Source organism: Salmo salar, chromosome ssa01 (genome assembly GCF_905237065.1).
Source record: "Salmo salar chromosome ssa01, Ssal_v3.1, whole genome shotgun sequence".
NCBI classification, from domain to species: Eukaryota; Metazoa; Chordata; class Actinopteri; order Salmoniformes; family Salmonidae; genus Salmo; species Salmo salar.
In genome coordinates, this window is record NC_059442.1 from 26,642,418 (window position 1) to 26,660,561 (window position 18,144).

Genomic DNA, 18,144 nt, shown 5'->3' on the forward strand with positions numbered 1-18,144 from the left:
TTCAAGAACTTTGAAACTACTACTAAAGGACATCAATAATAATAAGAGACTTGCTTGGTCCAAGAAACATGAGCAATGGACATTAGACCGGTGGAAATCTGTCCTTTGGTCTGTTGAGTCCAAATTTGCGATTTTTGGTTCCAACCGACGTGTCTTTGTGAGACACAGAGTAGGTGAACTGATGCGGATCTCCGCATGTGTGGTTCCCACCGTGAAGCATGGAGGAAGAGGTGTGATGGTGTGGGGGTGCTTTGCTGGTGACACTGTCTGTGATTTATTTAAAATTCAACCAGCATGGATACCACAGCATTCTGCAGCGATACACCATCACATCTGGTTTGGGCTTAATGGGACTATCATTTGTTTGCTGCATCAGATGACCTGGCCTCCACAATCACCCGACCTCAACCCAATTGAGATGGTTTGGGATGAGTTGGACCACAGAGTGAAGGAAAAGCAGCCAACAAGGGCTCAGCATATGTGGGAACTCCTTCAAGACTGTTGGAAAAGTATTCCAGGTGAAGCTGCTTAAGAGAATGACAAGATTGTGCAAAGCTGTCATCAAGGTAAAGGGTGGCTACTTTGAAGAATTTAAAATCTAAAATATATTTTGATTTGTTAAAAAGAAATTGGTTACTACGTGATTCCATATGTTTTATTTCATAGTTGTGATGTCTTTGCTATTATTCTACAATGTAGACAATAGTTTAAAAAATAGTAGGTGTGGGTGTGTCCAAACTTTTGACTGGTACTGTATATTTTAATGTTTAAATTGTTGGACATAAGACTGTAAAGACACCAGCAAGATCATTACACAGGTGCACCTTGTGCTTGGGACAATTAAAGGTCACTTTAAAATGTGTAGTATTGTTGCACAACACAATGCCACAGATATTTAAAGTTTTGAGGGAGCATGCAATTGGTATGCTGACTGCAGGAATGTCCACCAGAGCTCTTGCCAGATAATATAATGTTAATTTCTCTGCCATAAGCTGCCTCCAACGTCTTTTTAGAGAATTTGGCAGTACGTCCAACCAGCCTCACAACCACGCCCAGGACCTCCACATCTGGCTTTTTCACCTGCGAGATCGTCTAGGGGGGGATTCCTTATAGGAACTGTAACTCAGTAAATTCTTTGAAATTGTTGCATGTTGAGTTTATATTTGAGGTAGTGTTTCCATTTGGTCAGATGAAGCAAAAGAACTTCATCCACCCGTCACTAGAGAAAGTCTTTGCACGATCCAGGAGATTGAGCTTCTTTGCTTTCTGACAGGCCTTGTGTTTGATGGCAACAAAGATAGCAGAGTCAAATGCTTCTTTGAGGTTCTTCTGGATCACTGCGGAAAACTCCATAAAGTCGTGGGCTTTGATCTTCTCTGCCAGCCCCCTGACCAGGGGAGCTTACCACCGGCTTGTCCCTCAGCTGGTCCAGATGGATAAGGATGTTAAAATCATGCCGGAGGTCCAACTGTGTCCCCACTAGAATTATGGGTGAAGCAGGATGGAAGGTGCGGATCTAGGGGATCCATTTTGAAGTGATATTCTGGAAAGACACAGGTTTGACAACACTGAAGCAAAGGATGAAGACATCTATTTGATTTTAACACATGGAGCGAAAATGATCAAACTCCTGCAAAAAAACAAGGAAATGACAGATGAATTCACTGTACATATGTGGAATCTTAATTTGAAGCAGTATGCTACAGCAGGGAAATAGTTCTGCAGCAACAGGAAATGTGAATTATGATTCATTAACATTTTTGTATGGGTTGATACATTTTTCAGAAAGGAAAATCAAGTCTGAAATTTCAAAGTGGAAATTACAAACTTCAGAAAACGTTGTAAACATCAAATACTGTACATTGTTCAAATGATTGTGCCAGAAGAGATGGCTGCCGTTTTACGGGATCCTAACCAGTTGTGCTATTGTGTGTGTTTTTTTGCGTTATTTGTAACTTATTTTGTTCATAATGTCTCTGTCACTGTCTCTTATGACCGAAAAGAGCTTCTGGATATCAGGACAGCGATTACTCACCTTGTACTGGACAAAGATTTTTTCTTTAATGAGTCGGACACGAAGGATTTACTTCAGACAGCCGACAAGGCCTAAATCCCCGTCATTCGCATGAAGAAGAGACAGAGATATCGGGGACGTAGTTCGGGGTGCCTTGTAAGGATCCGATGGCGAGTGAGTAATTCCCCTCTACGATCAGTCCTATTAACCAACGTGCAATCATTGGATAACAAAATGGATGAGCTCCAATCACAACTATCCTACCAACGGGACATTAAAAACTGTAACATCTTATGTTTCACCGAGTCGTGGCTGAACGACGACATGGATAGCATACAGCTGGCAGGGTTTTTGGTCCATCGGCAAGATAGAACAGCTGCCTCCGGTAAGTCAAGGTGTGGCAGTCTGTGTCTATTTGTAAGTGACAGCGGACACACGAAATCTAGTATCAAGGAAGTCTCAAGGTTTTGCTCGCCTGAGGTAGAGTATCACATGATAAGCTGTAGACCAAACTATTTACCAAGAGAGTTTTCATCTATATTCTTCAGCAAACAAGAAAATGCTCATCCAGAGGCGGCGCTCTTAGTGGCCGAGGACTTTAATGCAGGGAAACCTAAATCCATTTTACAAATTTCTACAAGCATGTTAAATGTGCAACCAGAGGAAAAAAAACTCTAGACCACCTTTACTCCGCACACAGAGACGTGTACAAAGCTCTCCCCCGCCCTCCATTTGGCAAATCTGACCATAACTCTATCCTCCTGATTCCTGCTTACAAGCAAAAACTAAAGCAGGAAGTAACAGTGATTCGCTCAATAAGGAAGTGGTCAGACGACGCAGATGCTAAGCTACAGGTCTGTTTTGCTAGCACAGACTGGAATATGTTCCGAGATTCTTCCGATGGAATTGAGGAGTACACCACATCAGTAACTGGCTTCATCAATAAGTGCATCGATGACGTCATCGCCACACTGACCGCACGTACATACCCCAACCAGAAGACTTGGATTACAGGCAACATCCGCACTAAACTAAAGGCTAGAGCTGCCGCTTTCAAGGAGCGGGACTCTAACCCGGATGCTTCATATGCCCAGTCAAGTTACTGTCATGGTTCCACCACATTTCAGTCAGTGGAGGCTGGTGGGAGGAACTATAGGATGACGGGTTCATTGTAATGTCTGGAATGGAATAAATGGAACGGTATCAAACACAACAAACATATGTAAACAAGGTTTGACACCATTCCATTTAATCCTTTCCAGCCATTACAGCAAGCCCGTCCTCCTATAGCTCCCCCCACCAGCCTCCACTGATTTCAGTGCAAAGGGAAGACCTACCTATCTACCACTCCAACCAAGATGCATGAATTGAGTAGCAAACTGAAGTGAAAAGGAAATGCAGCAACTCCTTGAGGACAATGGCCATTGATAAGCGCCTCTATTGTGTTGGACCTTTATCAAGGTTTACAGAGCAAAAAATTGATGTTTTTATTATATTTCAAAGTGGTGTTCTATGGGTGGTGTTCTAATATGTTCTTGTATTCCCATTGTGATTGGATCCCTGAACATGAAGGTGCATTTGAAGTACATAAAAGCCTCCTTTAAGTCTCTATAGTAAATTTAGCAGTAAGCTGAATCAAGGTGATGATCTGGTAATGATAGAAGAGAAGTGTGGAGAGGTCAAAGATAGCCAGACTTGTAAATTGGGCTAAGGAACAGAAGTTGGGTTTTGGAGAAACACCATCAGTGCAAGCAATACAGATGAAGGCACGGCAAGAGTGTTGTGAATGGATAGACGTGGCTATGGACAGCGAGGAAGAAGGAGAAGAGCTGAGTGCAGTGGGAAGATGTGTGTTGAGGAAGAATGGTGCCAAGTACAAACCGCATTCTGCTATCTGAGAAGACATTGGCTGTCCTTTAAAGTTTTGAAGGAGAGTCTTTACCTGATAAAGGCATGTTAGGATATCAGTTATCCAGCGAGAGCTTTTGTGCCAAACCAACCAAAGTGTTTCAGATGCTAAGCTTGGGTCATGTTGCAGCAGTGTGTAGGAGGGAGATTCTGAGATGTGAGAAGTGTGAAGGAGGGCATGGGACAAAGGACTGTGTAGTATCGGTTGAAAAAAAACAGTAAATTGTGGGGGTACCCATGTTGCTGGGGATCAGAAGTGCACCGGTGCGAGAGAGACAGGTTGAGGTTGCCAGGGTCAGAGTAGAACAGAAGGTGTTGTATGCTGAGGCAATGAAGAGAGTAGAGGATGATGGGTCAAGGGTGAGTAGTAAGCCTAGGCCAATACAGAATGATACGAATTTGTGCTTCAGTGAAGTTGTCTTCTTAGCAGTCATTGCCATGGTTATCATCTGTACCTATAAGGGCTCAGGGCCAGACCCAGATGCAGACACGGGAGGCAGATAATTTGAGAATTTGATATTTATTAGTTCCAAAAAGGGTAGGCAAGAGAATGGTCGTGGACAGGCAAAAGGTCAAAACCAGATCAGAGTCCAGGAGGTACAGAGTGGCAGGCAGGCTCGAGGTCAGGGCAGGCAGACTGGTAGGCAGGTGTGTACGGAGTCCAGAAAACAGGCAAGGGTCAAAACCGGGAGGACTAGCAAAAGTGAATAGCAAAAGCAGGCTCACGGGAAAAACACGCTGTTTGACTTGAAAAAAGACAAGACAAACTGGCACAGAGAGACAGGAAACACAGGGATAAATACACTGGGGAAAATAAGCAACTCCTGGAGGGGGTGGAGACAATCACAAGGACAGGTGAAACAGATCAGTGCGTCACAGTACTGTAGAAATGGAACGTAAATCACAGAAAATACAGTGGCAAGAAAAAGTATGTGAACACTTTGGAATTACCTGGATTTCTGCATAAATGAGCCATAAAATGTCATATGATATTCTTCTAATAAACTTACAACACACAAATTATTGTATTTTTATTGTCCATATTGAATACATCATTTAAATATTCACACTGTAGGTTGGAAAAAGTATGTGAAGGCTAATGACTTTTTCCAAAAGCTACTTGGAGTCAGGAGTCTAAGGTTAAGAATTATTGACTTGCATGAAGCTGGAAAGGGTTACAAAAGTATCTCTAAAAGCCTTGATGTTCATCAGCCCACAATAAGACAAATTGTCTATAAATGGAGAAAGTTCAGCACTGTTGCTTGTCTCCCTACAAGTGGCCGTCCTGCAAAGATGACTGCAAGAGCACAGTGCAGAATGCTCTGAGGTTAAGAATAATCCTAGAGTGTCAGCTAAAGACTTACAGACATCTCTGGAACATGCTAACATCTCTGTTGACGAGTGTACGATATGTAAAACACTAAACAAGAATGGTGTTCATGGGAGGACACCACGGAAGAAGACACTGCTGTCCAAAAAAAACATTGCTGCATGTCTGAAGTTCGCAAAAGAGCACCTGGATGTTCCACAGCGCTTCTGTCAAAATATTCTGTGGACAGATTAAACTTAAATTGTGGTGTTTGGAAGGAACACACAACAGTATGTGTGGAGAAAAAAAGGCACAGCACACCAACATCAAAACCTCATCCCAGCTGTAAAGTATGGTGGAGGGAGCATCATGGTTTGGGCCTGCTTTGCTGCCTCAGGGCCTGGACAGCTTGCTATCATCAACAGAAAAATGAATTCCCAAGACATTTTGCAGGAGAATATAAGGCTAATTGAAGCTCAACAGAAGTTCGGTGATGAAACAGGACAGCAACCCAAAACACAGAAGTAAATCAACAACACAATTGCTTCAACAGAAGAAAATACGCCTTCTGGAGTGGCCCAGTCAGAGACCTGACCTCAACCCAATTGAGATGCTGTGGCATGACCTCAAGAGCGCTTCACACCAGACATCCTAAGAATATTGCTGAACTGAAACAGTTTTGTAAAGATGAATGGTTCAAAATTCCTCCTGACCGTTGTGCAGGTCTGATCCGCAACTACAGAAAACGTTTAGTTGAGTTTATTGCTGCCAAAGGAGAGTCAACCAGTTATTAAATCCAAGGGTTCACATACTTTCCCCACCCTACACTGTGAATGTTTACACGGTGTGTTCAATAAAGACATGAACATGTATAATTGTTTGTGTGTTATTAGTTTAAGCAGATTGTGTTTGTCTGTTGTTGTGACTTAGATGAAGATCAGATATCATTTTATGACCAATTTATACAGAAATCCAGGTAATTCCCCCAAATATTTATTTCACCTTTATTTAACTAGGCAGGCCAGTTGAGAACAAGTTCTCATTTACAACTGCGACCTGGCCAAGATAAAGCAAAGCAGTGCAACAAAAACAACACAGAGTTACAAATAAACAAACGAACAGTCAATAACACACTAGAAAAATCTATGTACAGTGTGTGCAAATGTAGAAGAGTAGGGAGGTAAGGCAATAAATAGGCCATAGAGGCGAGATAATTACAATTTAGCATTAACACTGGAGTGATAGATGTGCAGATGATGATGTGCAAGTAGAGATACTGGGGTGCAAGAGGGTAAGTAATAATATGGGGATGAGGTAGTTGGGTGCACTATTTGGCTGTGTACAGGTACAGCGATCGGTAAGCTGCTCTGACAGCTGATGCTTAAAGTTAGAGAGGGAGATATAAGACTCCACCCCAAAGGGTTCACATACTTTTTCTTGCCACTGTAGATGTGATGGTAGCTGCAGAGATGTACTTGGCTGTACAAGGTTTTACTGCAGTTACAAGGTGTGTTGAATGACCGTCGGCCTGGTGTAGGATCATCTGGGATCAAAGTAGTGGAACGAGGTGATGTTTTTTTAATAAACCAGTGGTATATAGGTGGATGGTAAGGGTTAGTTGATGGTGCAATTATTTTTTTTCCCACTTCCTTTTAAATATTTACATGACAAAATGTAAGGTGATTGACCGCACAGTAGGTGGTGGAATGCACAAACAAAATGTGCGAATGCCATGATACCAAAGAAGTATATTACATTTAATACACTAAGGAATGCTAATAGTGTGTTGATTTTACTTTTAAGAATAAAGAAGATTTGCTGAATTCCCACTTACTACCGTATGAAATTCCACAGAGGTAATGAAAAAACGATAAAAACTACAATATCAGATTCACCACATAGGCCTACAGCTTTACTGCAATGCAAGCCTAAGCATATTCAACTTTTTAAGTGACCAGTAAATACAGTTTAAAAGTTTACTGGAAATGCGCTCACATCGCTCGACTGCACCATTCAAGATTGTGATCAAAATGTCAACAACTTTTGAAATGATCCATTCTGGATAGTTTTATCTTGGAAAGCAGAATATTATGCCTATAGGCCTATTGTAACAACACTGATGTCCATTGGTACTGGGCATTATTTCTGGATTATCTTATACATTGCAACAGTATAAGTACAGATACTTATAGGCCTACCACAGTAATTATACTCTAGCTGCTGCATAATACCCTGTTACTAATAACTAATAAACAGTACCATTTACTTCATGTAGGCCTATAATGTGTGACTGTCACCGCTCTCTATAGGAGGCAGTGTTGTTCCACTGTCAGCTACAATATCTGCCTCTCCAGCCCTGTGTGTGTGGCCAGCTCCCTCTGTGATTCCAGACCTGCCTGTGGCTTCCTCTCCTCTCCCAGATCTGATTGTCCTCTGAAATAGCTCAGTTGAGTGGGCATTGTGGCTCTGTCAACAGCTTGACAGTTGCTCTTTGGTCAGCTCAGCTGTCAGATGCAGGAGCAGAATCCTCTGCTACAGCAGCATGTCCCAAGTTCCAATGCAGTGGTGGGATTTCCTCTGGAGTGATTTCCCACTAGTCAGGAAGATACATAGAGGATCACCTGCGTTAGCCTCTACGAATCTGAGTCTGCAATGGACATTCTTCTATACTCGTCTCTAACATAGATTACATCATTCCGAACAGTCCCTTGACAAGTCAGAATGTTGAATAAACCTAATTTTAATTTACTCTGCCAGTTGTCCGCTGAGTTCGTCCTTATGCCGGTGAAATGTTTTGACAAAATATCCACAAAAAAGCAACTTCAAAACGCAGATGTCTGTGTGTGGCTTTCATGGTTTATCTGTTCATCACTGAGGCACACAACGTATACTGAACAAAAATATAAACGCAACATGCAACAATTTCAAAGAGTTACAGTTCATGTAAGGAAATCAGTCAATTGAAATAAATTCATTAGGCCCTAATCTATGGATTTCACATGACTGGGCAGGGGCGCTGCCATGGGTGGGCCTGGGAGGGCATAGGTCCACCCACTTGGGAGTCAGGCCGACCCACCCAGCCAATCAGAATTAGTTTTCCCACACAAAAAGGCTATATTACAGACAGAAATATCCCCCCTTCCCTCCCCAGTTGTGAGGCCAGTTGGACGTACTGCCAAATTCTCTAAAATTACGTTGACGGCTTATGATAGAGAAATTAACATTCAATTCTCTGGCAACAGCTCTAGTGGACATTCCTGCAGTCAGCATGCCAATTGCGCGCTCCCTCAAAACTTGAGACATCAGTGGCATTGTGTTGTGTGCCAAAATTGCACATTTTAGAGTGGCCTTTTATTGTCCCCAATGCTCACTTACAGGGATTCAAATACATTTGAGAGAAATAAGCTTTTTGTGCATATGGAACATTTCTGGGATCTTTAATTTCAGCTCATGAAATGGGACCAGCACTTCACATGTTGCATTCATATTCTTCTTGAGTCTAAATGCAAGACGTGATGCATTCTTACTAACCAAGCTCTTGCAGGTGTTTACATGGTGTTGAACATGTGCAAGGTGATGGAAATCTCAGTACTAGCATTTTAAAAAGTCGGTTTAATAATACTTTCCGTTGGATATTTTGTCTCAAACTTCCAGCTGCATAAGACCAACCGCCCAGACAACCAGTAGTTCAAATGTCATTTTATTGAACATTCTGGCTTGCAGAGGTCGTGAGAGGAACATTTCCAAACAATTGTATTGCTTTGTTTCAGACTGTAATACCTAGCTATCACCGTCTGAGGTATTGGGTCACACCTGTGTGTGCCCAGTGTTTTAGAGCCTTCAAGGTTGTGCATGCAGTCATTCTCTCGATGAAAGACTACAATTCACATTTCTTAGTATTTTGATTTACCTGATTCACAGAAATTATATATGATATATTAATAAGGAAGAGTTGGAATGTGCATTGTTCAAATGAGTATTTATATTTTATTTTATTTAACCTTTACTTAACTAGGCAAGTCAGTTAAGAACAAATTCTTATTTACAATGACGGCCTACAAATATATATGAAGATTTTTCAGTCTGAGGGACACAATTATGTATTTGTGAAGTTATTTCACCACAATGCCCTAGTATAGGCCTACTGCGTGCAGAAAACACGAGATGTGACTTGGGACAGTGGGAATATATTTAGGGGGAAAATATAAAATTAGATTGACTTCCTTATCTGTTGAAGCATGCAGGAAATTCTAGGAGCATTGTGTTGTAAATTCCCTACTTCCTGTTTGCCGTTGTTCCTCTCTCTCTCATTCTCTCTCCCTCTCTTTCTCCCACCTGCAGTGTGAGTGATAGGGAATGTATTCCCCCTCGGTAGAAGGACAACATCTGGACCCTGTCTTCATGGTATCACCAGTCCCCATACTGCATTTTGGCACAGTGATTCACAGGACTCGTTCCCACATCCAAGGTAACACTGCCATACACAGGAAACAGACCGTTATAGTTGGATTTCCAATTTCCCTTTTCTTCAATAGCTGCTCTTAACATGTTTGACCCGGGCGCAAGCTTTGTGTGATTATATAACTTGCATGAAATGAGTGTGAAAGAACAGTTATTAAATGAATGGAGTCTACCTATTTATTGTTATTTGCTGCATGTCCTGACCTGTGCTGTAGGGGTCAGCAGCATTCTGTTTTCAGGATCATCTGACTGTTAGGCTTCATTGTACTGCACAGCTACTTAGTTTACCTTGCCTAGTCTTTATAGTTCTCACGCCTCAGTTAGTGTAAACATGTTTTTGATACACTGTACTGACCTTTACTGTACTCCTCCTGCGTGGTTCATAAAAAGAGCAATCCATTAGTATTCCACATCTCTGTATCAGCATCACCAGACATGAGAACTATATCCTGACACAGATTTGGAGGAGTAATCTGCTTAGTAATGGTCTCTGAATGGATATCTGCAGGTCACCACAACAGAGCCTACAACGCACTAGCGTACAGGGCTCCATTCACAGGCTATCAAAGCTGTGGCCTTTGGTCTGTGAAGCAGCTTTACAGAAGATATAAAACAGTCCGTCAACCCAAATACATCTGAACCAGTTCTTTAAAATATGTTAAAGAGTAAACACAGCAACTGAAGTTCACATCTTAGACCGAATTAGAGCACAACAGAAAATCTGTCAGAGAGGTGTTAAAGGATTATATATCGTAAACTGGAGATCAATGTGCCACTGGCATAGATAGGGTCAAATGGGGTAGAAAATAAGCTCTTTGCATATGTTGGGTATGTTTTCCTGAATAATCTACCAGTGAAAGCAACAGCTTCCTTCAAGCCTGCGCTATCAGTTGAGTATTTGCAGAGCACGCCTTCATGAAATGAGATAGGTTACAGATTTCTCTGGGACCCCGTGATGATGCTTTTACGGATCCTCTTTCCTCTTGGGTCCAGTGGCATCCGTCTAAAAGCTCATACACACTGGTAGATTTGTCAAACGTTTGCCTGCCGACTGTACTTAGCACCTCTGAACAGAGTGTTGTTCACACAGCAAAGACCTTGGAAGTCATCAGCCTTGTTAAAATGCTCCAAACCAGGTGTCAGTAGCATTGTTTAGCAATGCATACCCGTGAGTATTGCTTAAGGTCTAGAATAGATTCCAAGCTATCTGCACTAATGTTGCTATTTTGTAGAAAGCCCTTGTTGATACTAGCCAGATAGCCACAGCTAGATAACTACCTAGCAAGATGACGAAGAAACAATTGAATTCCCTCTCCATAATCCCATACTGCCAGTGCCAGCCCATAGCCAAATGCTTAGCTAGCTAGCAAACATTAGCATATTCGCAAGCTAGCACAACATAGCTAGTTAGCTAGCGAAGGACACTGCACTAACTTGGCAGCTAACACAGTCAGCTAATTCATGGAAACTAGCTAATCCATTGTGATTTAATTATAATGGCTACAATTGTTAGCTTGCTTGGAGGAGGTATTTAGTGTTGTGTGCATTGCATCCTAGCTAGCTACTATCTCATAGCCTACATTGCGTATGAAGTGTGACTGGCTCACCTTCGGATGTATGGGAAAAAATGCAAATGTTTTTCTTTTTCCCCCCTTTTTTTCTCTCTCCCACAAGTTGTGCTCTCTGATTGGCTCAAAATCATGTTGTCCACTGATGAGCATTGCAATTCTGCAAGTACAATCATTAGGTTCGTCACTACCGGGTCAGCATGCTTTTGCTCTAGCAAGAGAAGGAATGACCTCCCCCTGTGACAAGTACCTATCGACAGTCTATTGACAGTGAGATTCTCTGTGTGTTTCATGAGTGTCACTCTAACAAGGGGGTGCGCCGAGAGGTGTTGAAGTCTATAGCGCTGCTCCAGGGGTGTTTGTTCCAGGCAGGAATTTTCATTCCAAAACCCAAGTGTCACAGTTGTCGTCGGTGAATGAGGACCAAAACGCAGCAGGTACGTGAATGCTCATCTTGATTTTTAATTATCTTCAAAAATGAACATACAAAATAACAAAACCGAAAAACTAACAAACAGTCTGGCAAAGCAAAGCTCAACACAGAACAATCACCCACAAATCACATACACAAACACACCCTAATATATGGGACTCTCAATCAAAGGCAGATAGACAACACCTGCCTTCAACTGAGAGTCCCAACCCCAATTAACCAAACATAGAAACACACACACCAGACTAACCATAGAATACAAACACATAGACCATCCACCAAAAACCCGGAAATACTAAATCCAACACCCTTTACACAAACACACCACCCCGAACCACATAAAACAAATACCCTCTGCCACGTCCTGACCAAACTACAAAACAATTAACCTTATACTGGCCAGGACGTGACACCAAGGTACAATTTAATAGTAAAATATTCCCGATTTAGTTCTGAATATTAGAGCCAGACTATATAAATAGTCAGTTAGGGTCTATATCTGTAAGTTACTTAGGCCCATTACATGTATGGTTAGGCAGAGAGGAACCAGATGTTGACAGGGCCAGACTGGTTTAGTCTGTATTTCTGCACCTCCCCTGGAGACAGGATACAGCCCTTTCCCAGGTCACCTCCCTGGCCTATAGCTCCTTCATTAACAGGGTAGATTCATAGGAATTCAGAGCTCTGTGAATCTCCCCTGTTGCTCATATTTCTGACTTGTTGCCAGTTATGGCAGAGGTGGCAGAAACTACTCAGAGTAAATCCCACACACCAGAGTACAATTCCTATTCCTCCCTGGGCGTTGTCTGTAAGTAAAGCCCAAGTGGCGATTTGGGGGTCACCCGACCCTGCGTGTATCCTCAGATCATCCATTTACTTATCTACAGTATCTATCCATCCATCCTTCAATCCATTAATTCCTGCTCCATTAAGCCTTGGTAGTGGTCCAAGAGGAGGGGGAGCCCTAATCCCACTTTGTCCTCAAGAGAAAGCCACAGGAGGTCTGTCCCTGATGACAAGTACCACTTCTCCAAAACAAACGGTCAAAAACGGATAGTAAGATTCATGTTCATCACTGCCTGTTGGATGGCCATAGGATATTTAGTCCAGGTCAGTGAATGAACTACTAATTTACATACATGTTTGGTCCATATCATAGCTAGCCTCATCAGTAATAGATTAAGGTGGTGGAGTTAGGTTTCAAACGTTGTATCGCTTGCTTAATAGGCTTCCAGTGAGGAATCATGAAAAACGACTCATCACCCTTCAGACATACTCTACTGTTATATAGCAGAAACTGTATCTGGACAAATAAAACAAAACCACATTAGGCATAGTATCTCTGGACCACAACATTGTCAGTCCTCTGTCAGCACATTGGGAGTGGGGAGGTATGAGTTTTTTGGGGGGCTGAGGGGGTGTAACTCTAGTCTTTTCTTCAGTGGGTCCTGGGGCTTGGTCTTCCTCCTGTTGGTGCGTCTCCCAGCTCAAGCCTACCATGTCAAGGAACACGACACCTTCAGAGCGTCTCTCCGATCGGACCCTGGGTCCACGGGTCAGCTGGATCAGCTGGAGCGCTCCTTCTCCTAGCTGAAGGAAGTTGAATCTCTTCCCTCTGTCTGTTATCGCCTATCACAAGTCTAACTATGATGGTGTGAGCTCTGTCTGCTGTGCTAGTTACATTAAAGGTTGTATTGTGCTACTCAGCTGAGCTTGTGTGGTAAAGCCAATTATGAAACACAGTTGTATTTCTTGGAACTACACTAAGTTTCACACATGAAAGCGCCTATATTCCTTGCCTGTAACCACCACAGCATTTGTCCCCATAATGCGTACCTGACCATGTAATTCCAGTTGACTTTTCCTATGTTGGAAATACGGACTGTGTGGCTTTATCCCTGTCTCCCTGTGGGTCAGACTGTCCAGCTCTTTTTGGGATCCCCCAGGAATCCCCTATCCCACCCCTGTCTGTCTGCCTGTCAGCTCTGGAGAGCAGAGGGCCCCTGGTGTCAGAGAATTTTCTTCAGTCTTCCACTTCCCTTATGCGGTTAATATTTCCCTCCACCATACCCCATCATATCAGATTGCCATTTTTATATATCAGCATTTGGAGGGAGAGTCACCTTGGTTTCAAAAAGGGACAGTGGTGTAAAGTACTTAATAAGTAAAAAATACTTTAAAGTACTACTTAAGTCTTTTTTTGGGTGTCTGTACTATACTTTACTATTTATATTTTTGACCACTTTCACTTTTATTTTACTACATTCCTAAAGAAAATAATGTACTTTTTGCTCCATACATTTTCCCTGACACCCAAAAGTACTCGTTACATGTTGACAGGAAAATGGTCCAATTCACACACTTATCAAGAGAACATCCCTGGTCATCCCTACTGCCTCTGATCTGGAGGACTCACTAAACACAAATGCTTTGTTTTTTAAATGATGTCTGAGTGTTGAAGTGTACCCCTGGCTATCCGTCAATAAAAAATAAGAAAAGTGTGCCATCTGGTTTGCTTATATAAGGAATTTGAAATGGTTTATACTTTTACTTTTACTTTTGATACTTAAGTATATTTAAAACCAAATACTTTTAGACTTCTACTCAAGTAGTACTGGGTGACTTTCACTTTTACTTGAGTCATTTTCTATTAAGGTATCTTTACTTTTACTTAATTATAACAATTAAGTACTTTTTCCACCACTGAAAAGGGGTTTATTAAAGTAATGTTGTGACATTAGCCTTATTATATTGACATATCCACATGGGACCATAGTCTTTCATGGAATTAGTGCCTCAACATCAGATTGAACATTTTGGCCTTTGAAACATCTGTTTGTCCCTATCAGATCAGCCCAAGCTCCAACATCTGGTCTTTTGAAGCATGATAAGATCAATAAAAAAGCAGGAAAAATCTGGCAAGATTTGCTGATTACCTTCAAACTGTAAAACATACCCTTTTCAAAGGAGTAAAGAATTCCGAACAAATACATAATATGCATAATTGATTCCTACCATGCAGTGATGACTGATTTCATTAATCACTTCAGGAAATAGCTCCCTATAATTCAACAAGTATGAGTCAGGAATATTTGTCTTGGCCTAGGCCCTAGAAAGAGAAATGATGGTGAGACCTCGGGCTCTGGGGTTGTGATGGGGATATATTATATACACTACATGAACAAAAGTATGTGGACACCTGCTGGTTAAACATACCGTATAATTCCAGAATTATGGGTATTAATATGGAATTGGTCCATCCTTTGCTGTTATAAAAGCCTCCACTCTTCTGGGATGTTGGAACATTGCCGTGGGGATTTGCTTCCATTCATCCAGTCAAGTTCTTCCACACCAATCTTGACAAAACCATTTCTGTATGGACCTCGCTTTGTGCATTGGGGCATTGTCATGCTGAAACAGGAAAGGGCCTTCCCCAAACTGTTGGCACACATTTGGAAGCACAGAATCATCTAGAACGTCATTGTATGCTGTAGGGTTAAGATTTCCCTTCACTGGAACTAAGGGCCCTAGCCCGAACCATGAAAAACAGCCCCAGACCATTATTCCTCCTCTACCAAACGTTACTGTTGGCACTATGGATTCAGGCAGGTAGCATTCTCCTGGCATCCACCAAACCCAGATTCGTCTGTCGGACTGCCAGATGGTGAAGCATGATCCAACACTCCAGAGAACGTGTTTCCACTGCTCCAGAGTCCAATGGCGGCGAGCTTTACACCCCTCCAGCCGATGCTTGGCATTCCGCATGGTGATCTTAGGCTTGTGTGCGGCTGCCCGGCCATGGAAACCCATTTCATGAGCTCCCGACTAACAGTTATTGTGCTGACGTTGCTTCCAGAGGCAGTTTGGAATGTGCTAGTGAGTGTTGCAACCGAGGACACATGATTTTTACCCACTACAAGCTTCAGCACTCGCGGTCCGTTCTTTGCGCTTGTGTGACCTACCACTACACAGCTGAGCCTTTGTTGCTCCTAGGCGCTTACACTTCACAATAACAGCACTTACAGTTGACCGGGACAGCTCTAGCAGGGCAGAAATCGGACAAACTGACCTATGACGGTGCCATGTTAAAAGTCACTGAGCTTTTCAATACGGGCCATTCTACTGCCAATGTTTGTCTATGGAGATTGCATGGCTGTGTGTTCGATTTTATACACCTGTCAGCAATTGGTATGGCTGAAATAGCCAAATACACTAACTAGAAGAGGTGTCCACATACTTTTGTATATATAGTGTACTTTAGACCAGTCTTGTCCATCTGTAACAAGCACATTTTAGCTCACAGCACTGATAACATTGGACACAGACACGTCTCTCTGTTTTTTCAGATAGGTAAAAGTGAAGGATGAAGGTCATGGCAATCATCAGGAACCAGTGAAGGTTCCAGTGACTGAGAATGGGCAGTAGATTAAGGAACCCAAGCACAAATGCAGAACATCAAAGGGAAATCTATATAGAGAACCGGATGATTTTAGCTAATACAAGATTGTATCAAGTTGTCCCAAAGGGGGGCAGTTATTTCAAAGTGTAAGTGAAGTGAGGTTTCCTGAGTCCACACAGCCCCCTTTGGGATGTTTCAAAGCTGGATTCGTCCTAGTAGCATTATCTAGGATCACTGTTTGACCTGTGATGAAAAGATGGTGTTGGACCAAAACAGTGCTGACAAATGTTGACAAATGATGCTTCACTCATGGCTCACCACACAACCCATGGTGTTAAGCCAAACCATTACCCTCGAAGTGAAAGCCACATTTAAAAACATTTTTTATTCATGTTTCAACAAGCTGTAGTTGTCAGGTTGGCTGAAATATTATTTGAAAAACACACCAGGACTGGCCTGGTTCCTGTAACTGTTGGGTCAAAAGGGAACCCCATTATCTTTGAAAACAGCATGATGGATCACTAGCCAATGACACGTGACTGATGACCCAGAACAATGCCCCTTGCAGGCAGCAGATACTTCCCACCCCAGATAAATTACCTATGGAAAGGCTGCCAACTATGGAGGAACAAACTGTCAGAAATGTGTAGCTGACAATAAGCTAGCTAGGGAGCCCCCCAACTCCCAAGCATTTCCTTTTTTTGCATTAGAGGAATGCTGGCCAATATCAATTCCATTGTCTAACCAATCAATGTGCTGTTGATGAACTGAAACGATGATATGAATGAAACAATGTGCAGACAGAGTTACAGTTAGAAGGGTTTTTGATTCCTTAGTGTAATTAGGAGGCCAAGTAGCCCCGGCACAGAGGCCCTCTGGAAATCCATAAACATTGACGAGTAGCACGTTTAGCACTCTGCCACATTGCCAATTGACGAGTAGCACGTTTAGCATTCTGCCACAATGCCAATAAAGGAGGCCAAGTAGTTAGTAAGTTAGCTTCTCCTTTATTGTCTTCTGTAAATACAACATAGAACCGCTGTGGAACGGCATTGAGATCCAACCTCTGTGGGTCTGTGGGAAAATTAGGCTCTGCTTCCTGTTCTTTGAGAGAAAACACTCTCCAGAAAAATGGCAGGAAACATCCAGGGCCTTTTGATATTTGCTAAGTGAATTTGGTACATAAGTGTTTACAGAGTGCATATGTCAGGGCCATCTCTATCTATACCAAGGATCTTTGCCCTTTGCTGGAAATAATGAAAGAAAAGTCTAATACACAGCGACATCAGTTATTACACGTTATTTATTGCTCGTAAATAATACACAGGAGCATGAACAGCCTCAGTTCGTCTGGGCATGGACTCTACAAGGTGTCAAAAGAGTTCCAAAGGGATGATGGCTCATGTTGACTCCAATGCTTCCCACAGTTGTGTCAAGTTGGCTGGATGTCCTTTGGGTGGTGGCCCATTCTTGATACACACAGGAAACTGTTGAGCGTGAAAAACCCAGCAGTGTTGCAGTTCTTGACACAAACCGGTGCACCTGGCACCAACTACTATACCCCATTCAAAGACACTTAAATATTTTGTCTTCCCATTCACCCTCTGAAAGGCACACATACACAGTCCATGTCTAAATTGTCTCAAGGCTTAAAAATCCTTATTTAACCTGTCTCCTCCCCTTCATCTACACTTATTGAAGTGGATTTAACAAGTGACATCAATAAGGGATTATAGCTTTCACCTGGATTCACTTGGTCAGTCTGTCATGGAAAGAGCGGGTGTTCTTAATGTTTTGTACACTGATTGTATATTGCATAGATAGATTGTTCTTGACCTTCAGAAAAGTTCACTCCTAATCTTCCCTCTCTGCAATGTCTTCTACCAACTTACTATGTCAACCTCTCTTCTTGTCCCATCCTCTTTTCTCTTATTCATGTCTCTTTGCTACTGTATCTCACACAGACACAGCCAACAGGGGGAGCTGTTCGCTTATCCCTCCCCAATCACTTACATTGTCCGATGTCTGCTTTTACAACTCAAACCAGACCTG